The 26072-nt window shown below is 35.1% G+C and overlaps 1 pseudogene; it reads right to left on the bottom strand.

Moving 5' to 3' along the window:
- Positions 1-1099: 1099 nt before the first annotated feature.
- Positions 1100-24806, bottom strand: LOC149239559 (alpha-bisabolene synthase-like; annotated as a pseudogene).
- Positions 24807-26072: the final 1266 nt, after the last annotated feature.

The raw sequence follows: 26072 nt of genomic DNA on the forward strand, positions 1-26072 counted from the left end.
GGAAAGTTTATTTCTATCAGTTGTAGTTGGGGGGTTAAATTTGATGGTATTTTTTTTGTATTTTTTATATTTAATCATTAAATATATATATTCGAAGAAAAAATTATAATTATGTTGTAGGGTGGTTTTCTTTGAAATGAACTCTCTTTGATTAGTGTTAGACAATTGAAATAATTTTCTCCATTAATCTCATAACTAACTTGTTTCCTCTCAATTGACTCGCTCATTAATCTCATAACTTCATTGAATCCAAAGACTGGGTGATGCCTCTCAAAATGAAAGGTTAACGAAAGGTTACTGTCCATTTGAACTGAGCAAGGGTTCGAGCCACCTTGCTTTAGTATGCAGATACTTGATCGAGAAAAGACATTGGTGGAAAAAGCCACTCGCAGTGTTGAGATTCAAGAGCCTGCAGACGATCTCTTCTCTCTTTCTTTTGCAGGAAACAACCACCCTTCTTATTTCTTCCACATGTATGAAAAGCGACTGCAAGTTTTGATCAAAGGGAATGCCAAACAATGGAATCCTACGCAACTACATCTCCCTGGTTAAAGACGAAATCTAGTAATATTTTAAAGATATTTTCTTTCATTTAAACGAATTATTTTCAATTCATTTCACGCTTTGACGAAGCTAGAAATAACTGTCTTATGAACCAGGTTTTAGGTGGGCATATGATAATGCGAAAACATACAACAAGGATGGGCTTTATAGTCTATTGGGTTGTCCTACATTTTTGGATGGTTGTGACATTATTGTAAAAGAAATCACTAGCGAGCTTGGCTGGATATTCTAATAGCAGCATGAGGTGTCACTATGTTGAGGTATATCGTAATGATTCATGTTAATCTCTACTAAAGCCTAAAAAGCTAGAAATACATATGTTTCTCACAGCTCATTTGTGGTTATTTTTCAGTGTTTCCAGGTATTTCAATTTTCAGGTAGTCACTATTGAACAAAATGCCTTTCACATCCCATAAAGCACTCTCCTAGCAATGGATTTAGAAAAGAAGGAACTGAAAATTCCCCATTCATAATGAAATTATTTGTTTTCTCTCCACAGGCTTTACATCGATTCTGTCATGGTCCTATAAGTTCGTTAGAGTAGGAGCGGTTCGATTAGACACTTTTTGATGTGATCCTTCACTTCCCACTTGGAAATGCCGAAGCCATCTTCGTCCTTGAATATCACCATCGTCACCCTCGTCTCATCAAAAACCATCTTCTTGCACGCCAATGGCACATGATCGTTTGCCTTCAGAAACTCCCTTGTTAGCTCCTTCACTGTCGCCTCCACAATCCCATACATGTGATTCAGAGCCTCCTCTTCTTTACATCTAGGGTGGTCTTTCATGTAATATTCAATGCTTGAAGCTAATTCTCCATGATCCTTTTTTGCTTTATATGTCTTTGTGTCATCTTCCAGGTGAGAAATGAGTTTATTCAGCTCTGTAAGAACACGTCTCCCTCTATAATCCACTTTCTCCAATGCCTCTTGCGACAATAGTTGCCCGTCCATTATCAACACTCCACTCAGCAGAAGTATACGTTGACCGATGGAAGTGATCCCATTCTTGTTGTACTCATCCAAGCTAGGCACATACTCAGCAACTAACCACTCAGCTTCTTCGTAATAACCCAGAAGATAATCCTCCCATTGTTCCATATCAATGGATCCAGATATTAATATAAAAATCAGTATCAAACCCCATGTTAATCAATTAATACAGAAATCCTTTTGTCTTAAAAGCCTTGTATGCATGTATTAACAAAACAATTCAATTCTACTTACTCCCTTTCTGAAAAAGCTAACCAATTCACGCCCCTGTTCCTTCTCTGCCTCCCAAGAAACTTCGTGAACTATGTCATAATAGATTTTGTAACATAGTTTCATATAGTCTGGAAGGTTTTATGTATAAGAGAGGTCCCACCTGAAAAGGTTGGGCCAACATGACTTAATCATAATAATCATCATAATTTGTATAAATTGGTCCCTTAATTTGTATAACTTATGTTTAATTAGCTGCAACATCATGTAATAGAAACAAAGTGATCTGCAATGCAATGTGATCCAATCGTGATGACATGTCCCTACCTTCTAACAGCCTCAGTGAATAGCTTCAATTCATCAAGGGTTCCATATGTGTCATACATATCATCCAGAACAGTCTACAAGCAAGAAACTTTCGTGAAGAGGAATTTGCATTTACCCACCACTATTAAGAAGTAGAATTCTAGCAGCCTCTCCCAAGTAAAGATTAAGAAAGGCAAACCTGAATCTCTAAACCAGTTGTGATGTGATGTGCATGCAAAGTCAGACATGATTAGGACATCTAATGATCGAGATGGTTTTAATTTTGTAGGTGGAACGGTTATAATTTTCTTTATTAGAACTATTAGTTACCTGGTGACATTCTTCATCTCTTCTTGGTGGATGGACTGGACAATGTTGAAGTCCAACTTTGCCAACTCCAAAATATTTTCGTTGTTCACGTAGGGCAGTCTGAAATTAGAATATGCAGCACCCTCTCCATCCCATAATATATAGTATTATATTTATGAGGAAGAAAAGAAAGTTCAAGTTATGCAATTATTATATGATGCTCAAAATTACTTGTAAACGCTTTTTGCTAAGCGTACATAATCTGGGTGATACACCTGACAGTATCTCTTTGCTTCCACTCTGGGGACACTGGCATGCCATGAAGTCTTCAGTGCGTATTTAATCTGCCAGTGGAAAAGGAAAAAAAATATTAAATCTCATAATGATTAGGAATTCACCCAATCCTTTGTATCAAGAAAACAAGCGACAAGTATATGTATGTTGTGTGAAGTTACCTCTTCACTTAGGTTTTCCCTGTGGTTCCATGAGTTGAAAGTCTCACTTTTCTCAAGAGCTTCTCTCAAATATTGAATAGTGAAGCTTTTAGCTTCATCCAAAATGTTTTCTCCTGGAAATACCAGCGGGGAAGCTCTATAAAGGCTCAACATGTTTGCTACATCTTTGTTGAAGTGATCGGTCGAGCAAAGGAATTGCCCATCGACATCTTTGAAGTTCTCGAAAATGACTATTAATAAAACAATGTTCAAATGTTAGAGCATGGAACAGTTAATGATGTGTCGAAAAATCTAAGGCACACTTTTTGCTATTATCTTGAAGCATCTCTTTAGATAGAAAATTAAGTAAAATTGATACCTACCTAGAGATACATTGTAATGATGTAACCGAAGCAACCGAAATCCCAAAGTGGTGGTCTCAAGATCTGCTATGGAGTTTAGGCTTCCCTACCTAATTCCTCGATCATTCCAATGTATGTATGAGATAGATTTTTCCAATTTTACGCTCAAGGATTTTTTAGAGGAAATATGGATTCTTAGGTTAGTAAAATATAATTTTCTATTGTCACCTGTAAACATAATCTAGAGCTTCCTTGATTTCCTTTTCAAAATGTCTATCGATTCCAAGGTGTTCAACATTATCTCTGATCAGGAGGCATTCCATTAGATCTACTAGATCATACAAGTAGGCATAACTAGCGAAGGATTTGAAAACTGGCAGAAGGTTTGAGGTGCTCAATGAAAAATGGCTACGATTGGTCGGATTTGTTAGTTGTTAGCTAGGTTAGTGCTGACTATTTACCTTTAATCAACTACCTACTTACTTTTACTATTACCAACAACCATGCCTTTTGATAAACCGTTATTTACTATCTCCGTGGCATGTTCATCATCTCCACAGCACAGGCAACAAGAGAATAACTTAGGAAAGCAGCAAGTTCAAAGAAGGCAGGTCTCCAGTTCACAAGTTAGATTAGGGCAGTGAGTCAAGTGGTAGAAGGTAGGCAACAATCTCGCAGACCTTATTTTTTTGAGACGACAAAGTTTTCTATTGCAAAAAGATGCTTTTCAGTAAAACTAATGGCTTAGGTTCCCCTTTATCATTTTTTTTCAGACATATTGTTCTAGCCCTTTCTTATCTTAAAAGTTCTCTATGGTGCAATCCATAAAGACTCCATTGTTCTAGTTGTTTAAAATTTGGCTTGCCATCAAGCGTAAGGTGTTACCATTTTTTGATCTTAGTAAATGATGTAAGGTATAATTTTTTTTAGTTTTTTTTTTTACTTTCTGGGTTTTACCGAAATCTTGTTTAAGTGGTTGGAAGATTCCATATCTCAAGCATAAGGTGTTGCCATTTTTTTATCTTAGTAAATAGTATAAAGCATAAGTTTTTTTTTCTTTAACTTTTTGGGTTTTACCTAAATCTCTTTCAAGTGGTTGGAAAATTTTGGCTACTTAAATCTCTTTTAAGTGGTTGGAAGATTTTAACTACCTTATCAATAAGACACTCATTCCAAATTCCATTATATATGAATGCTTTTCTCCATTACAAAGGCTTACTTTTCCATATCTCAAGCATAAGGTGTTACCATTTTTTGTTTTAGCTACCTTATCAATAAGACACTCATTCCAAATTCCATTATATATGAATGTTTTTTGGCCTCAAGAAATTTAATATTTTTTTAAGTAATGCTTTGATGATCATGGAAATTAATCAATGCTATAAGATTATCTTATGTCTTAATCTAAATTTAAATATTTTAAAGAGTAGTTCTTTTATCTTTTAATTTCATGTATTAGTTCTTTTATATTAAAAAAAATGGGATCCCTTGCATTATTTAATAAATCTATTAAAATAAATGTATACTATAATTATTTATTTTCATTCAATTTAAGTTTTCGAGTTAAAACAATATGAGAACCTTGATAAAAAATCAAACTTTCTGAACCTTGATAGAAAATCAAACTTCCAAGATGAACATTATGGATCTTTTCCATATCTCTAGCATAAGGCGTTAGCATTTTTTTATCTTAGTAAATGGTATAAAGCATAATTTTTTTTTTTTTTGCTTTCTAGGTTTTACCTAAATCTCGTTTAAGTGGTTGGAAGATTTTGGCTACCTCTAATAAGACACTAATTCCAAGTTTCATTATACATGAATGTCTTTTTCCATTACAAATGCTTAAGATGTTAGTGCAATGTTTTATTTCCATTTCAAAGGCTTAAGATGTTAGTGTAATGAGATATATTTAAGGTAATGTAAAAATTCAACAGTTCTAGGATGGATTTTTATTTTTTTATTGAACTAATTTTTATTTATTTATCGAACTATTTTTCCTAGACACAAATTATGATTAAATAATGGACAAATTTAGAGTTTGTTTTCTCACTTTAGATGGAATTCATCTTGTGCATTTGATGATGCATATCTATTTTGCACAAGAAAATTGGTATTCGTGAGCCAATGATTTTGGTGGCAAATTCTTCCATGAATAGTGATAAGATCAAAATTTATGGAGCTACCTTATCAATAAGACCCTCATTACAAATTCCATTATATGAATGTTTTTTTCAATAACAAAGGCTTAAGATATTAGCGAAATGTTTTTTTCTAAACAAACATTTAATTTATAATTTCCAAAAGAGTTGTTTGATGATTTTGTAATACTTGCCATTGAGCATGCTAATTTTAATGGAATTGAATGGAGCTTTTGTAACTAGGGGAGAAAATGCTTCAACTTTGTATAACCGAGAACTAATTGAGGAAATCAGTATCGAGGAGGACAAGTTAAATAATTTTTTCGGGAGTTGAGTTTGGATAAGCTTGTACTATAGTCCTGAGACTAGAAAAGTAATTATATAACATCAATGAACACAATTTCAGGAGTTGAGTTGGGATAAGATTATACTATAGTCCTGAGAGTAGCAAAGTAATATCAATGAACACAATTAAGAGGGAAAACAAGCAGCAAAGCCAGGTGTAGATACATTGAGTGATTGAGCTAAAAATTCTTACCTTAGCAATTGACGTGCAAAGTCTAAGTAATATACAAGATCACTACAGAGAAATGATGTTCAATGATCAGGCTCCTAAATTACAAAGGCATTTCCACTCCAAAGAAATGATGTTCAACAAGGAGGCTCCTAAATTACAAACCTGTTTCCACTCCAGAGAAATGATGTTCAACTTCCTCACAATTTTCTTGCAATTAAACCAAGAGTCACCAATTTCAGCAATTACAGTAGTTTCATTTGATAGCATGCCCTACAACCAACCAATTTTGACCAGTGAATATAAAAAATAATCCTACTATAAATGTATCCTCTAAGGGAAAAGCCAATGAAAAGAAATTATTTGAGGCGTGAATATGTTTGAATAGAATATTGACCCTCAAGGTCTCATATATTGCACTTTTAAGGGGAACACCTTCAGGTACAAAAACTTATGATGTTTCCTTTGCAACATCTGATGCAAATTCTAGTTAAGTTACAATTAAATTTTTTTTGTTATTATTATTATCTAATTTTGTGGGACAAGAGGCCCACCTCCCTGCAGTGATTTGACTAATAAATTTATGAAAACATACATACTCTACCATATATAATTACACCAAATTATTAATTAATTTAAAATTATGAATAAATATGTTTAATCATTTTAATATATATATATATATATATATATATATATATATATAGAGAGAGAGAGAGAGAGAGAGAGAGAGAGAGATAACATCTTTTATAATCAAGTTACAATTAAAATTTTTAATATTATTATTATTATCTAATTTGGTGGACAAAAGACCCACCTCAAAGCATACATACTCTGCTATGAATGCATATGTTTAATCATTTTACTATCTATCTATATATATATATATATATATATATATATATATATATATATATATATATATATATATATATATATATATATACACACACACATGTAGATAGATAGCTAATATATATATATAATATATATATATATATATATATATATATATATATATATATATATATATATATATATATATATATATATATAATTTAATTTAAATATCTTTTATAATCAAGTTACAATTAAAAAAGGTTTCCCATCATAATCTATATCACTATACAGTGAGGTGTCGAGTGAGATGTAGTTTGATTTCTAAGACTTTGCATGGTAAATTATATTGTTTTGGTAAAAATCTTCGGAACCCCAAAGTTTCTCTAATAACTTCTTTCTTACCACATCTCGTCTAAGGTCCCACTACCCTCTTAGAATCCTTTTAAATTCTATCTCTCAAGGTCCCCTGTGCTCGAGAATATTTTTAATTTCCATCCTTCTAGGTATGACTTGAACAAAGCATCTATCTAATAATATCCCTCATTAATGTAAACATTTATTTATTTATTGCAACAAAACAGACTATTACTATTTGTTTGAATTATAAACTATTTTGGAATTTAGTCATGGAAGAATAAATTTTTCAGTTATGGGTAAATACTATTTTACTAGGTAATTAGTTATGGAGATAGTTATTTGTTCCAAAACCAAATCCTAGAGTAATTTTACTAAAATGATCAAGAGGATAGGGATCTGAGATCATAAGGAGAAAAGGGGGACTGTGCCAAAAGGTCAGACAGTCTATAACGGCTATGTCTGGTTAAGACCAGATAGTTGGTAAACATTAAAGTCTCTGAGAAGAGAGGGAACTCCTGAAATTAGGAGTAGCATGGGGGGAATTTACCATAGTAGGTAATCTCATGACAGGGAGGAAAATTAAAGTGCAAATATTATATAGAATCAGTCCTAGATAACGTAAACAGATAAGTAAAGAATTGCTTGTATAAGTTATTCACTAAATCTAAGAACATTAGCTAGGGAATGGCTAAATTTTTAGAGATATATTTGTAAATTACTGTATAATAATTATAGGCAATGTTTCCTATTTCTTGAAGTATGTCATTAGAGTTTTTCATATTTTATTTTGAAATAATTCTTCAAGAGAATAATAGGAAACTGAGGGGAAAACTCTTATTACATTCACAAGAAGAAACTATATTAAGAATACCAGGAGATTTGGCAAAGAAATTAGAAGGATAAGCAAATTTGGCAAAGATAAGCATTTTCTATAAACGAGACTATTACAATATCATATAGGGTAAAATTCCCTATATTTTACCTTATTTAATTCAGGAAAAGCATTTAAAGTCATATATCAACCAAAAGAACTTCAAACAATGATAGATAAAATAAATAGATATACTTAAATATCAACAAATACTAAATTGTTCACGATTGTATACCATAAATATTTACATGCATTAAAACCCTAGTTGATGCACAGACATGCAATTTAATTTTGAACAGCCACTGCGATAATCAAGAGTATAAAAGTGCTCACGAATTCAATTATGCAAGATAGAAGCATCAAATTCTAGAAATTTTCAATAAGAAAGAAGATTAAAATCTTAGACAGATAACAAATATCATAGCATATTGAGCTTCTAAAGAAACCACTAAAGAATTTTCTTTTAAGTCAAAATAAATTGAGATTTTACTGAGCTAGGACTAATTCAATGCAAAACAAACTATACATTTGTAAGCCGCATTATAACTTTGTATCGAATGAAGTGTAAACTAAACATTATGAAGAAATTGAGGAAGGATAACCCTCAGATTCCAAACTTTGTGTTTCAATAAAACTAGGAAAACAACCAAAACTTAGCAATTAAGCTATGAAACCCTCATCTCATTAAAACTCCAGTCATACATTTTAAATGTTTCAACTATCAATGTAATATCAGGAATGGCGGCCTGAAACTCCTTGCTAAAAACCTTCAACATTCGGGAGAAGTCACAAGCCTCATTTTTTTAAAGGGGCCTGAAGAAAAACTTCTGGAAAGAAACACAACACAAATTATCAGAGGAGCCACGACTCCAGTGGTGTCAAAAGACCCATCTAAAACTTTCATCACTCTCTTTTAGACTTGGTGGCCTACCATAAAAACCCTACCCTAGAAATAATTGCAGAGAATCATAATACTTGGAACCAGTTGCGGATGATGAAGTCAAAAGGAGGGTTTTCCACAGCACCAAACTTAATCTTTCATCCCGGTAATGAGACTTTACACCATGCAGAGAATATGTATTAGAACATGCAAAAGAGAATAGAAACTGTAATAAACATGCTAAACCCTGATAAACAAAGTCAACTATGCAGAAAATAGGACCTAAAAGCATACAATCTGAGGGAATATTGTAGAACCTACCTCTGCAGAAAGAGTTCCAAAGCGTTGAAGTGGTTTCAGGTTCACCAGGGTATTCCAAGATGCCAGAATGCAGTGTGAATACACCAGTGAACCTGGATTGCAGGCGAAGACAAACATCACAAGATAGAGTAGAGCCATAATCCCTCAATAATTCTGGAGTGAAACAATGGCAAATGGAAACCACACTGCCGAGAAATGAAGGATCGATAACCTAAGGACCATTCGATCCATTGGGCCATGGTGAGTCATGGATGGAGGAGCCTGATCCCTAGGGTTAGGTTGGATAAGGACAAATGGATCACCTTCAGGTAGCCAACAAGACCCGTATAGCCAAATCACTAAATACACATGCGTTTACTGAGCGAGATTCAAGGCTATGGCCTGTAAACAATTAGTGCATAGGCTAGTAGTGTATGGTCCGTTTGTTTAATACACATGGATGTAAATATTCTAAAGTCAATGATGTGTACAACCAAATCCCATCGCAATCATCATCATACAAATAATATATAGCATCTAAAATCCAAACCATTGTATTTTAATAAATTTGCTAATGCCATTTAGTAAGGTTGTATATAATTCATACATGATAGTTAATAATTGATTATTCCTTGTCTGACATATAAATGTAATTTTGGGGTGGTTCAAGTTATTATCTATATATATATATATATATATATATATATATATATATATATATATATATATATATAATTTTGATAGATGGATGTGTTACATATTGTATCAGAGCACTCAGGTTCCAAAATTGAGGCCTCTAGAAAAGGAATAACAAAATTGTGATGTGCACGTAGGAGACAACAGATAGTCAGCATGAGGGGACTTGGAAATCTACGACATGGTTCCATATTGGGAATAGGGCCAACATTATTTCAAGAATGAAATCATGAGGTTTGGGTGCAGCTAGGCGATGATATGCAAAGTCCCAATGTAGACCTCTAGACAATTGTCCAAAAACTGAAAGGTAAGATGGCCCGACTCTGGGAAGATAACGAAAGATTGATGCAGGAACAAGAAAAGATCCTAAAAAGCTTTTCATATAGACAGAATCAGTAGCCACTAGCCCTCAGATCGGAGCATGACCACATGACTGGGGGACAAGAGTTTCAAATTGAAAATATGGAAACAGAAGGAGGAGAAGAAAACCAAGAGGAAGAAGTGTCTGATCAAAAGACGCAGAAGAAATAGAAGATTGAACTCCAAGGGGAGTTTCATAAAATCAAGGCTCCTCTCTTTGATGGGAAGCAAGAAGAGGTTGTGGAAGCATGGTTAATCAATATGAACAAGTATTTCTAGTTATACGAGTAGGAATACAATTTGAAGGCCCATTTGGCCATTTTCCAGCTACAAGGGAAAGCTACATTGTGGTGGGAGGAAGGAAAAACAATCCATGGGATCAATGAACAAAACATAACATGGGAGAAATTCCAAAAATTCTTTAAAGAGAAATATTTGACTGAGAGATTTTATGATGAAAAAGCAAAAGAGTTCCATGACTTCCGCCTAGGCAAAATGATCGTGCATGAATTTATAATAAAATTTACATCATTATTGTGATATGTTCCTTATATTCATGAAGAAAAATCTAAGTTACAATGATTTGTTAGCAGTCTTCCATTGTTCATGAAAGAACGACTGGAATTTGATAATCCAAAAATCATGGATGAAGTCATTTGGAAAGCACAAATTTGTTATTAGAAAAATAAAACAAAGGGAGATACGAGTAAAAGGTGGGCAAACAAGAAGGGAAATAAATTCATTCCTAGCCATAAGGGAAATAAGATCACCAACAACAAGGGAGTATATAAAGGTTAAGGTAATCAAAATGTGAATAAGACCAGATTTAGGGTACCAATTGAAGCTAGGACAAATGAAAAAATCGACATAAATGAAATAGAATTAATTAATAGACCACTTGTATAGTGTTGGGGATGCGAAGGCCCGCATTATGTCAAAGATTACCCTCAATGCAGGGGAGTAGATCAGATCTCACAAATTCAGGAGGCATCTAGTATGGGAGAAGTGGCAATAAGCATCCCTAAGACCAACATAGCTCTTGAAGATCATCAGGCAGAGTTTCAACCAACTATGGTTGAATTTGGAGGTATTATTTCTTACCAGACTTGCTCTATTTTCATAGATCTCGAGGCTACATTAAGCTACATTAGTCCTAGGGTAGTGGAATGATGTAAATTACAACTTGTTAAATTTAACAACCCATGGTTAGTATAGCTAGACACAAAGGAAAAAAGAAGAGTTTTGTCTAAAGTAAAAAACTGCCCCTTGAAATTAGATGGTCAACCTATCATAGCTAATTTAAATGTGTTACCCCTAGGGTCATACGATATTTTGATAGGTACAGACTGGTAAGAAAAGCACTGGTCCTTAATAAATTGTAAAATAAAAGCTATTAGCTACCGAGATTAAGTAGGAGAAAGATAGGAAATTCAAGGTGTTCATAAACCTTTGCAATTAAGGCCAATAACAGCCTCTCAGTTAGCCAAATACCTCATAAAAGGTTTTAAAGTTTATGCTATACAGGTAAGGTATGCTGACTCTAAAGATAAGCCTGTATCACTAGAAAACATACTCGTGATACAAATTTTTCCAAATGTGTTTCCTGAAGAAATACCGGGCCTACCCCATAAACGAGACATAGATTTTATTATTCAGTTGATTTCGAGAGCTGCTCCAATTTCTCGGGCACTATACCGAATGAGTATACCCAAGCTAACAGAATTAAATATGTAACTCAAAGAGTTGCTTGATAAGAAGTATATCCATCCCAGTGTGTCTCCTTGGGGAGCTCTGGTCTTATTTGTTAAAAAGAAGTATGGAACCTTGTGAATATGCATGGATTGCCACTAGCTAAACAACCTGACCATTACAAACAAATACCCCCTTCCCCAGATAGATGAGCTCTTTGACCACGTGAAAGGTGCAACCGTATTATCAAATATTGATCTCCACTCTAGGTATCATCAGATCAGAATAAAAGAGGGAGATATTGTAAAACTTCTTTCAAGACATGTTATGGACATTATGAGTTCGTGGTCTTACACTTTGGACTAACTAACACCCTAGCAACTTTCATGTGTCTCGTGAACAACATATTTCATTAGTTCCTAGATAAATTTGTATTAATTTTTATTGATGACATACTAATATATTCTCAGAATGTGGAAGAACATAAGGAACATCTCTATATTGTTCTGCAAGTACTATGAGAACACCAACTATACGCCAAGTACAATAAATGTGATTTCTTTAAGGAGCAAATCCAATACTTGGGACATGTCATCACCAAGGACGGAATTGCCATAGATCCGGAAAATATAAGAACCATTATGGAATGGCCAATACCAAAGGATATATCGGACATAAGATCACTTATGGGCTTATTAGGTTATTATTGGAGATTTGTGGAGAGTTTCTACTGGGTAGCATATCCTATCACCTCTCTACAAAATAAAAGCAAAGCTTTCAAATGGACTCCCAACTGCCAAAGGAGCTTTGATCAGCACAAGCAACTTATTACCATAGAACCTATTCTGAGTATTGTTGATCCCAACAAAGAATATGAGGTTTGTATAGATGCCAGTAAGGAAGGAGTGGGTGGGCTGTTAATGCAAGAGGGCAGAGTGGTTGCCTACCAATCTAGGAAGGTTAAGCAGTATGAACAAAAGTACTCAGCATATGATTTGGAGCTAATTGTTGTCATTCATGCCTTAAAAATGTGGCGGAATTACCTATTAGATAAGAAATTTTTGTTGATGACTGACCATCATAGTCTGATTAATTATTTTAAATAGCCAATTTTAACTGCCAGGAAATCTTGTTGGGTAGATTTCCTGAGTGCATTCGATTTTGAAATTAAACATTTAAAAGGAAAGGAAAACTAGGTGGCAAATGCTTTGAGCTGGAAGGTAAAATTTTTATATGAAATTTCATTTAGTGAATCACGAACTACTATTTTTGAACAGATTCAAGAATCAACCATGTAGGATTCAACATATAAACATTTATGGCAGCAAGCAAAAATTCCTAACAACCATGAACAACAATTGGGTTATGAAATAAATGCAGAAAATTTGTTGATTTTTAGGAAAATGATATATGTGCCTAACCATCAACATCTTAAAAATCTCATTCTTGATGAATACCATAATATCCCTTATGCAATCCATCCCGGATATCAAAAAATTATTTCTGCCCTACGGAAGGAAATTTTCTAGCTTTGTATGAAGAAGGAAGTGGCAGAATATTTAGCAAAATGCTTGGAATGCCAGCAAGTGAAAGCTGAGGACCAACATCCAGCAGGGTTACTTTACCCTCTACCTATCCCAGAATGGAAATGGGAAACCATATCTATTGACTTTATTACAAGGTTACCTAACTTGAGGAAGCAAAATTACTCCATCATGATGGTGGTGGAAAAATTGAGCAAATATGCTCATCTCATACATGTTCAATCAACTTATAGAGTAGTTCAAATTACTAATATTTTTATGCAGAACATTTTTAAATTGCATAGAATCCCTAAGATGATTATTTCTAACCGAGATGTAAAATTTACATCAGCCTTATGGAAAGACCTATTTGAAGGATTGAGCACACAACTACACTTCATTACATCTTACCATCCCCAAATGGATGGGCATATTGAAAGAGTGATCAAGTTGTTGAAGACATGCTGCGAATGTATGTCCACAAAATAGCAAGATTGTTTACACTTATTTGAGTTTCCATATAACAACGGGTACCATGCATCCATTTAGATGAGTCCCTTTCAGGTTTTATATGGATGCAAGTCCATGACACCTTTAAGTTGGAGTGGACTAGAGGAAAAGCTATTATCAAGGCCAGACATGTTCAAAGAAATGGAGGAAATGGTGAAAAAGGTACGAATTAATTTAAAGGCGGCTCAAGACCAACATAAGAACTTTGTCGATCGGAAGAGGAGTTTCCAAGAATTCCAAGTAGGATATCATGTCTACATTCGAGTGTAAGCCAAGAAAATCACCTTACAATGGGCAGGGTGTGCTGAACTAGCACCCCAATATTGCAGACTGTTTCAAATCTTGGCTCGAATCGGATCGGTGGCTTATCGACTTGCCTTACCTAGTCATATTCGTGTACACAATGTCTTTCATGTTTCTCTACTTAAGAAATATGTGTATGATGCTAACCACTTAATCCAATGGCAAGATATACAGGTAAGATATATATATATATATCTATATATATATATATATATATATATATATATATATATATATATATATATATATATATATAGATATAGATATTCTTTACAAATGTGTTAAATAACTAGTTAATGACTTAATACTTTTTGTTGCTATGTTCAGGTCGATCTCGAAGGCGAGTTCTTGGTCGAACCTCTGGTTATACTAGATTGGAGAGAAGAAATGTTGCAGAAATGAGTTATCACCCAGGTTAAAGTGCAATGGCAGCACTATGGGATGGAAGAGGCCACGTGGGAAGATGAAAGGGTCATGAGAGAAAACTTTTTGGGTCTATTTGTAGGAAGAGAACATTGGGACATTGTTCCATTTTGGGGGGGGCGCATTGTAATATCCCCCATTAATGTAAATATTTATTTTATTTACTACAACCAAATACACTGTTACTATTTGTTTGAATTATAAACTATTTTGGAGTTTAGCTATGGAAGAATAAATTTTGCAGTTATGGGCAAGTAATGTTTTACTAGGTAATTAGTTATGGAGATAGTTATCTGTTCCAAAACTAAATCCTGGAGTATTTTTACTAAAATGATCAAGAGGATAAGGATATAAGATTAGAAGGAGAAAAGGGGGCTATGGTGAAAGGTCAGGTAGTCTATAATGGCTATGTTTGGTTAAGGCCAGATTGCTGGTAAACACTAAAGCCTCTGAGGAGAGAGAGAAATCCTGGAATTACGAGTGGCACGGGGGGGAGATTTATCAGAGTAGGTAATCTCATGGTAGGGAGGAAAATTAAATTGAAAATACTATACCAGACTCAGTCCTAGATAGCGTAAACAAATAAGTAAAGAATTTCTTGTATAAGTTATTCACTGAATTTAAGAACATTAGCTAGGGATTGGCTAAATTTTTAGAGATATATTTGTAAATTACTATATAATAATTATAGGCAATGTTTCCTACTTCTTGAAGTATGTCATTAGAATTTTTCGTATTTTATTTTGAAATAATTCTTTAAGAGAATAACAGGAAAATAATGGGAAAACCCTTATTACATTCACAGAAAGAAACTATATTAAAAATATCAGGAGATTTAGCAAAGAAATTAGAAGGATAAGCAAATTTGGAAAAGATAAGCATTTCCTGTAAATAGGACTATTACAATATCAGATGGGGTAAAATTCCCTATATTGTGTCTTATCTAATTTAGGAAAAGAATTTAAAGTCATCTATTAACCAAAATAACTTAAAACAATGATAGATAAAATAAACAGGTATACTTAAAGATCAGTAGATACTAAATTGTTCACGATTCTATATCATAAACCTTTACATGCATTAAAACCTTAATTGATGCAAAAATATACAATTTAATTTTGAATAGCCACAATGACAATCAAGAGTATAACATAGCTCATGAATTAAATTATGCAAGATAGAAACATCGACTTCTGGAAATTTTCAATAAAAAAGAAGATTACAGTCTTAGTGAGATACCAAATATCATAGCATATCGAGCTTCTAAAGAAACCAATAAAGAATTTTGTTTTAAGTTAAAATAAACTGATATTTTACCGAGTTAGGACTAATTCAATGCAAAACAAGTTATAAATTTTTGAGCCACATGATAACTCTGTATCGAACAAAGTGTAAACCAAAAATTCTGAATAAATTGAGGAAGGATAACCCTCAGATTCCTAACTCTGTGTTTGAATAAAACTGGGAAAACAATCGAAAATTGACAATTAAACTATGAAACCCTCATCTCATTAAAACTCCAGTCATACATTTTAAATTTTCCAACTATCAATATAATATCAGGAATGGCGGCCTCAAACTCCTTGCTAAAAACCTTCAACATTCAGCCGAAGCCATAGGCCTCTTTTTTTTAAAGGGGCCTCAAGAAAAACTTCGGGAAAGAAACAAAAAACAAACTATCAAAGGAGCCACAACTCCAATGATCTTGAAAGACCCATCTAAAACTTTCATCATTCTATTTTAGACTTAGTTTCCTGACCATAAAAACCCTACCCTAGAAAGAATTGCAGGGAATCGTAATACCCGGAACTAGTTGTGGACGATGAAGTCAAAACGAGGGTTTGCCACGGCGCCAAGCTGAATGTTCCATCCCGAGAACTAGACCTTACACCATGTAGATAATTTGTATTAGAACATGCAAACGAGAATAGAAACTGTAATAAACATGCTAAACCTTGATAAACAAAGTCGACTATGTGGAAAATAGGACTCGAAAGCTTACCTTTGGAGGGAATATTATAGACCCTGCCTCTGCAGAACAAGTTCCAGAGCGTTGAAGTAATTTCGTTCATTAGGGTATTCCCGGATGCCAGAACACAGTGCGAATAGACCAGTGAACCTAGATTGCAGGTGAAGACAAGCACCACATGATAGAGTAGAGCCATAACCCATAGAGAATTTTGGAGTGAAACAATGGTAGATTGAAACCAAAATGTCGAGAAATGAAGGATTGATAACCTGAGGATGGTTCGATCCAGTGTGCCATGGTTAATCATTAATGGAGGATCTTAATCTGGAGGGTTAGGTTAGATAAGGATAGATGGATCACCTTCACGCAGCCACCAAGACCCGGACAAAAAAAGCACTAAATACACATGCGTTTCTTGAGCGGGATTCAAGGCTATGGCCTATAAAAAATTAGTGTATAGGCCAATATAGTGTACCCATTTGTTTAATACACATGGATGTAAAGGTTGTAAAGTCAATGTCGCGTACAACCATATCTTGCCGCAATAATCATCATACGAATCATACATAGCAGCTAAAGTCCAAACAATTTTATTTTAATAAATTTGGTAATGGCATTTAGCAAGGTTGTATATAAGTCATACATGATAGTTAATAATTTACTATGCCTCATCTAACATATAAATGTAATTTTGGGGTTGTTTAAGTTTTATATATATATATATATATATATATATATATATATATATATATATAATATAATTAATGTTGATAGGTGGATGTGTTACAATTGGACAAAGAGCCAATGGAAGCCTCATGACTAATGTAAGTTCCAGGTTGGACCTAGTGGGTTTTGTTGCCTAAGAACTAACCCTATAGGGTTACTAATAAAGAACTATTATGGTACAAAGATGCTCAAGGGAGAGAAAATGATGTAACTATCTTTCTGAATGTTTGGTGGTGTGGTTACCATGTGAATTCCTAGTCTGCCCTATTTAGCAGATAAGTATTCGTACTAGAATGCTAGTTGAAGTATCAACAATTATGTGTATAATTATATTATTGAATTATTTTCCCTTTATAAAAATGGAATCGATATGGCTACGAGAATATAAATGTTCTTATGATCGACACATTAATATGTTGTGTGAAACAAAAAGAAAATATAATGTAAATGCATTTTATGATTAGAAGTTATGAACTGTGCATAAACACTATGATTCTGTGAGTTAAGGCATGACTATGCCTCTCTGAGAATAGAGTCAAGCAAGTACAATTTTGGAAACTATCGTATTTCTTCTTGTGATAATATATACATGGAATATAATGGGAAACTAAAATACTACATGAGTTAGTACCTACGTAATGATGAACCACTAGCTAAAAACCATATAACTATCAGAATGAATGTGGGGTAACAAATTTTGTAGTAATTAAAGTTAAGTAGTGACTATCAGACTCAGAGGGAGTCCACAATTGTAGTATCAAAGAATAAGGAACATTGGTCCGGAGTTCCCAATAAGGTTATTCCTTGGGCAAGGCCAGATTGAGACAACCACCTAAGGATAGTCTTGAACTAGAACCAGACCAGGAAAACAATGCTAACTTCCTAAACTAATTATAGATTAAGTTATTGCAAACCCCTATACATTCGAAAGTCCTAAAAGAATTTTATAATAAATCATCTCATTTCTAGAGTAATGAGTAATTTCATAAACACTGTAAACCATGCAAAGAATTTGATGTAAACCAAAACAAGTTTTAAACCTGGAAATAAATCCCTCTGGAACACAATTATGTCCATTTACAAGAGATAGACACAAGGAAAATAATTACATTTATGTGGCATATAAGTATACATATCAGACAAAAATTAAGTAGAAATAATTCTACAATCACTATACATGCTAAAGAAAATACATATAAATCCTTCTCAGGTATTTTGAACCTAACAAAGTTACAATCTAGAAGACAGTATTACGAAGAGAGATGTTCATCACTACAACTAATAATATGTTGTGACGGTGAGGTAGGTCATTGCCCTGAGGTATTCTTGAGTTGGACAAAGAGCCAATGGAAGCCTCAACACTAATGCAAGTTCTAGGTTGGACCTCGTGGGATTTTGTTGCTTGAGAACTAACCCTATAGGGTTACTAATAAAGAACTATTATGGTACAAAGAAGCTCGAGGGAGAGAAAATGATGTAACTATCTTTATCAAGGTTTCATGGTGTGGTTACCATGTGAATTCCTAATCTTCTTGATTTAGTAGATAAGTATTCGTACTAGAATTCTAGTTGAAGTATCAATGATTCTGTGTATAATTATATTATTGAATTGTTTTCCCTCTATAAAAATGGAATCGGTATGGCTACAAGAATATAAATGTGCTTATGATCAAAATATTAATATGTTGTTTGAAACAAAAAGAAAATATAAATGTAAATGCATTTTATGATTAGAAGTTATGAATTGTACATAAACACTGTGACTTTATGAGTTAAGGCATGACTGTGCCTCTCTGAGAATAGAGTCAAGTAAGTACAAGTGTGAAAATTATTGTATTGCTCCTTGTGATAATATCTACATAGAAATTCTTTCAAAGAAAATAATACGAATGTGATGGGAAAATAAAATACTACATGAGTTAGTACCTATGTAATCATGAACCACAAGCTAAAAACCATATAACTATGAGAATGAATATGGGGTAAGAAATTTTGCAGTAAATAAAGTTAAGTAGTGACTATCAAACTTAGAGAGAGTCCAGAACTGTGGTATCAAAGAACAAGGAACATTGGTCAGGGGTTCCTGATAAGCTTATTCCATGGGCAAGGCCAGACTAAGACAGCCACCTGAGGACAATCTTGAACCAAAACTAGACCAGGAAAACAATACTAACTGCCTAAACTAGTTATAGATTAAATCATTGCAAACCCCTATACATTCGAAAGTAATGAAATAATTTTATAATACATCATCTAATATCTAGAGCAATGAGTAATTTCATAAACACTATAAACCATGCAAAGAATCTGATGTAAACTAGAACAAGTTTTATATTTGGCAATAAACCCTAAGGAACAAAGTTTTGTCCATTTACAAGGGACCGACACAAGGAAAATAATTGCATTTATGTGGTATATAAGTATGCATATCAAAGAAAACTTAAGTAGAAATAATACTACAATCACTATACATGCTGAAGAAAATACATATAAATCCTTCTCATGTATTTTGAGCCTCACAAAGTTACAATCTAGAACACAGTATTAAGAAGAGAGATGTTCATCACTAAAACTAATAACATGTGTCTTTCTTTTTCCTTAGCCTAAAACTTGACCATCGTTTCGAGATTTGGGGTTTCAGAACAAATACACTATAACTCCAGCAGAGACTTTATGTAAGGAAGAGAAGTTCAATTGTTGCACTTGTATGAGAAATACTTCATTAGAATGTTATTCCAAGAAAACCCCATGTGCAGAACCTAGAAAATAAACACCATAAGTCTGCTAGCATGTTGGACACGTTACTTGTGCAGGAAAACTACATGTAACACCATTACTATAAGAAGCTATTGAATAAGTACTATGATAACAGAACATTTAAAAGGAAGGGAATCATTCCATCTTACTTGAAGAAAGCATGTCGCTTGACCATTTGTTGTTACCCTGAGAACAAAAGAAGGGTGAACCATAGAATCAGATTGTGTAAAGTTTCAATTAACATATTCATAGTCTAAACTATAGTGTATTACCCTTTACCTGCAAACCCTGACAAGCCTGAGTGGAAGATGTAAGAGCCATGTCCATTTTTCGGGTATAAACCCCACAAATTTTACCGTTGAATGTCAGGATTCTGCTAGGGAGAAGGGGCTGATAGAATAAAAGGAAAAACTCTCAGACATAATCGATTACCAAATGAGAGAAGGGTAGCCAACCTACAAGGGTTGCAATAGAGCTCACCCAAAAAACAACTCTCGTTTCATAAGTGTAAGCTAATGGTACTTTGAGAAAGTTCATTGATTTATCTATAGTGTTGGGCAATTGGTGCCCCCTCGTTGCACCATGGAATGGGATAAAGACATTAGCCCTAGATACAACATTAATGTATAATATTAATGTTAAACACATACATGGCATGGGCAGAATATGAATGATAAACATTGAGTTGCATATATTCTTGACATGATATACATTTATAGTACATTGGAGTGACCATTGGATTCCAGTGGTTCTTCACATTCCACACCAACCCATAGAGGATTAGGTGTCCAACATTCCCCTCCTTAATATGAACGGGTATGTATGAGTCCAAGAAGATAGTTGTAATACAAAATGTGCAAAAATGCATGGAAGCACTAACTTAGCTAAATGTTCTCTTTGAAATGTTGGTATAAGGGGGGTGGTTTAAGGATGACCACCAACATTGGAATGCTTAGTGCAATTCCTGGAACTCTTCCAAATCATGCATGAAGCTAAGGTCTTTTGCTAGTGGAAGTTGTTGGCTACTCGAATTGTTTATTGATTAAACAGTCGAGTACCACATTAATTTGTCAACCCGGGAAAGTCCTTTTATTTCGAAGGTGACCGCATACTGTATGTACTTAACTTCTAAAAGCATTAAAAGCTGTAGTATACACAATTCTACTTTCTGTCAAACTCCTTACTCTACGTTATAGCAGTTAAAATGTATTGCAGAAATGAAATGAAAGCAATTAACCAAGGATAACAAATCCACAAAGAGAAATAATGGTTGCTTTTGTTAGCAGAGGATCAGGACCCTATCCTCAGGGTAAGGATGTTCAGCACCTGCCCCTGTAACCAAATTGCCAATACACACTGCAATTCCTAATCACTGGTGAATCACTCTTTTACAATATCAAGCAATTAATAAAACAGAGTATCAGCAAAAGGAAGTTATCAAGGGTAGTGCTACAGAATTCAAACACACTCACACTTAACAGAAAAGAAATGGGTGAATCTTGTGAAGAAGGTGGGCCCTGTCCCTCTCACAAGATTCCCCAAAACACAGATGCTAAATCAAATGCTCAGAACAATCCTTTATTCATCTGCCAAAATGTCAAGTTACAATGAAGATTCCAACCTGCTCTGTTCTACAATATTCCCTGTTACAACTTGTTCCCCCCTTTCTAATGTAGATGTCTCCTCTTTATAGAGGAGACATCTATTACAATAAACCGTCATAATTTATTCAGTTTAACCCTTTTGTTCAAAATAAGAAATCCATCCCTATTACAGCATGCCTTTACAACAGTGTGATTGTGCATTCTTTCTTGGGTCTCTTACTGTTACACAGCTGGTAAACGAACCTCAACCGTCTTCTTGGAATCCTCGTACTATCCTTTGCCGCTTCACCATTGTTGCTGATTTAGTAAACTCATGTTGTTCCTAGTGTTTCAGCAACTGTAACTGTGCTTTACCCTTTTTGGACAGTTGCTAATTGTGCTGTGTCAGCATGGAGCTCTGCCGATCTTCAGATGGTTGTTGTTTCCGATTGCTATTTCTAGTGTTCCAGCTGTTGCAAAATAACGTTTTACCTGCTTTAGATAGTTGTTGTTTCTGGTGTTGCAGCAACTGCGTAGTTGTTGTTTCTGGTGTTGCAGCAACTGCGTAGTTGCTGTTTCTGGTGTTGCAGCAACTGCGGTGTTGCAGCAACTGCGTAGTTGCTGTTTCTGGTGTTGCAGCAACTGCGTAGTTGCTGTTTCTGGTGTTGCAGCAACTGCAAACTATAATTTCTGCAGACTTTAAACAGTTCAACGGTTACTTAGCAACTTAGTCAACTTCTTCAAAGATTATATAAAGATAACATAAATATGTAATGAAAGATTAAACATATAGTAATGAGGAGAGTTACTTCATACCTTGGAATGATTAGGTCATTATATAATCAAGGCTTTCAACTTATGGGCTGAAGAGGGTAATATTAAAGCAAAAATACAAGGTCAAAAGTGGTCAATTTGGAGTCCTAACATCCCCCCCAACTGAAAGGGTTGCATGTCCTCATGCAACGTTTACTCTGAATCTGATTCGGAGTACTGGGATGAAGAGTGTAAATTGTTGATATAGTAGCTATGGAAAGTATTATCAAACCTGTTTCTGAACCCGCAGACACTCTGTAGTTGCCTCCATGCTGCCACCTCTTCCTTTTTGGTTGATCTAAACTGACTCTTGTATTGCTGACCAAATAACCATAAGAGAGGAAAGTGAAATCTGTAGCCAATCCATTTTTCAGCGCATTGTTCCATACATCTAACATAGTAAGGTACCCTTGAAATTGCTACCTGTAGATTGGGGGGATTGTAGGGATAATACTCCTGTCTTTCCTTGGGACAGTATTCCCAGAATAGATTGTTGGCTTTAATAGCCAAAGCTCCCTTTGTTTTCACATAGTGTTGGCAGTCTCGCAAGACCACTGCTTGTAGTTGCCTAATGTGATCAGTCATTCCTGGTTCTCTTAAAATTCTTTGATGCTGTGCAATGAAAGTAGCTGCATTTTGAGGTTCAGCTCTAATCCAAAGGAGGCAGTTCTGTTCATTGTGTTGTGCTGAGATGAAAGCATTTTGCCAAGTGAGTTGGTTGGCTAGAAAGGAAATGAAAGCTCTGAGTTGTATGTCGCCAACAAGAGGGAGTATATTCATTTTTCTATCTTCAGACATAGCTTCGTTATGGAGATAAAGCTCACACAACAAATTCTGATCATTCTTGGGTGCTTCTGTAAAGGTTTCAATAAATTGTTCTGATGTAATCACCTGATAAGGTCTACCATCTCTGACTGCCTTTATCTGTAAGAATGTTAGGCGTTCCCTCAAAAATACTGCATAGTTGAAAGAAGGTTTTCTTGTAGCAAGTATTCTCTGAACCAAATCAAAAATCTGGGACAGTCTAGCTTTTAGTTCCTTAATTTCTTTGTACTGGGCTCTAGACTGTTCAAGTGCTTCCCAATTCTTATATGCATAACTGAACCAGACTCCCTTTTGCTGTTGGAATGCTTTCCCTTGTGACAGCTCATATTCTGTCCTCCATATTCCCTTTAATTCCTGAAAACTAGAGGTTTCTATGCATGCATCGCTGACAGAAGGGGATTCAGTTTGTGCATAGGCATCAACAAGAATTTTCTGTTCTGTGATAGTTTGAGTAGGTCGGGGTGGTTCTATGTCTTCTTCTCCATTTGCTGCTGACTCCCGTGTAACAGCTAGTTCTTCTCCTTCTTTTTCCATAGCAGTTTGGGTAGGCCGGGGTGATTTTGTGTCCTCTTCTTCATTTGGTGCCGACTCCTTTGAATAGCCAGTTCTTCTCCTTCTTTTTCCATAACAGTTTGGGTAGGCCGAGGTGATTCTGCGTCTTCTTCTTCATTTGCTACTGATTCCTGTGTAACAGCAAGTTCTTCTCCTTCTTGTTCTGTAATTTTTGGGGAGCCTGTTGGTTCTTGTGTTACAGCAAGTTCTTCTACTTTTTCCTTTACAATTTCTGGAGAACCTGCTGGCTCTTGTGTTGTAGCAGGTTGCTCTATTTCCAGTTGGATAGTTTTTGGAGAACTTGCTGGTTCTTGTGTTACAGCAGGTTCCTCTGTTTCCTCCTGTACAGTTTTTAGAGAACCTGTTGGTTCTTGTGTTGCAGTAGGTTGCTCTATCTTGACTATAATAGCAGAGAGTTGTGGTGGTTCTGTTTCTACTTCTGCAATTTTTGAAGAGCCTGCTGGTTCTTGTGTAACAGCAGGTTCTTCCATTTTGACTACAACAGCAGAAGGTTCTGGAATGACTCCAGTCACTGGTACTGTAATTATCTTGTATCCTGCTTGAGTGTAGAGCTCACCACACTCACTGCACATATACTCACTCTCTTTACTCGTCTCGGCTACAGATGCTACCCGTGCTAAAATGTGGAGGTTGTATTCATTTTGATAAGCTTCTTTGACCCTTATTATTTCCTCCTGATAATCCTGAATTTGGGATTTCAGAAATTCAATTTCTTCCTGCAGGGCAGATATGGTAGGCTGAGCTTGTGCAACTGTAGGTTCCAGTGGAGGCAGAGGTTGTTTTTCAGCATTCATTTGATCATTTATACCCCCAACAGGTAGTTCTTGTGTGTCACCTGGTGGGGTAGTGGCTATTTATTGTGTTGCAGCCACTTGGCCAATATTACCTTGGGTGTCCGTTTTAGATTTTCCAGCAGCTGGTTCTTGTGTAACAGCTGCTTCGGTAAATAATGTCACAAAACTGTGAACACTCTGCATCTCAGCCCCAGAGGGTGAGGAAGGGGAGTGTTCAGGGCTGGTAGGAATGCGGGTTCTTAACATGATGGGTGGAGAGCTAGGGAAAGTGGGGCTAGGGGATTTAGCTGCTACAGATGACCGAGCCCTTCTCTTTGGTAAAGAAGTAGGGAATTCAGGTATTTTTCTTTTTCGGCTAGTTTCCCTTAAAATAGGGGCAGTGGCGGAAATGGCAGCTGCCTTGACTGAAGCCCTAGTTCTTCTTCTTTTCGGTGGGGTTTCATTTTTTTGCTGCTTCTTTCGTTTAAGAAGGGTAATAGGGATATTATCATCAGAGTCGTCAGTAGAAATACTAAGTATGGGAGTGGATGGGTAGGTTTTATTGGGGGATGGGGTTCTCTGAATGGGTGTTTCTACTGTTGATTGTACATTTTCAGCAACCTGTGGGGGACTTTTTTCAGTTTACTGGGGAATTTCTTGGGGTATTTGCTCCGAAGTATCCTCTGTTTGCTGAGGAATTTCCTCATCCTGTTGAGGTATGTCCTCAACTTGGTGAGGAATTTCCTCTTCTTGATGAGGAATTTCCTGCTCTTGGTGAGGAATTTCTTCCTCTTGGTGAGGAATTTCTTCTTTGTTAAAATTGGACAACTAGGTCCAAACTCCATGTTCTGATGCTCAGATTAAGAGGCTAATATTTTTTTTGGATTCCTCTTTCTGAGAGGTGTAAAATCCATATAAAAATAGTCTTAATCCGATGAGCAGAACTTATATTTTGAATTTATTATTCTTAATAAATTATATGTGCAAGGTCAGCCAGTTTTGTAATGTAGGCTCACATGCCCAACAGATGTGTCACACACCCTCATTGATGAATATATATACAGGAAAAGTTGGAGAGAATTTAAAATATAACACAACTCACATCTTCCTCTCTCAACTGACTTGGGTTGACTCATCTACTGGTTGGAGGGTTGTTGTGACACATGCTGGGCTAGCTGACCAAAGGAGACTTTGCTGGTTAAAGCATCCTGTTGACCGCCGAAACGAACACATACATTTTTCTTGTTTCTGATTTGTCTTCTGTAAGATCTGCTTATATGTTCTATCTGCATTTTGCTTATCTACTTGTATGATTGCTGTGAGAAAAGTGAAATTGCTCTTAGCATAGAACATCTACAAAACTTAACATGGGATCGGAGCCAAGTTGAAGACAAACTCACTTCAAGTGATCTCCTCTCCACGTCTTGGGTTTTGGAGAAGGAGATTCACACTATATTACGCCGGCCTAGT

Source organism: Pinus tabuliformis, chromosome 8 (assembly GCF_031772625.1).
Source record: "Pinus tabuliformis cultivar Carrire ecotype Pingquan chromosome 8, CPIR1, whole genome shotgun sequence".
Taxonomy (NCBI): domain Eukaryota; kingdom Viridiplantae; phylum Streptophyta; class Pinopsida; order Pinales; family Pinaceae; genus Pinus; species Pinus tabuliformis.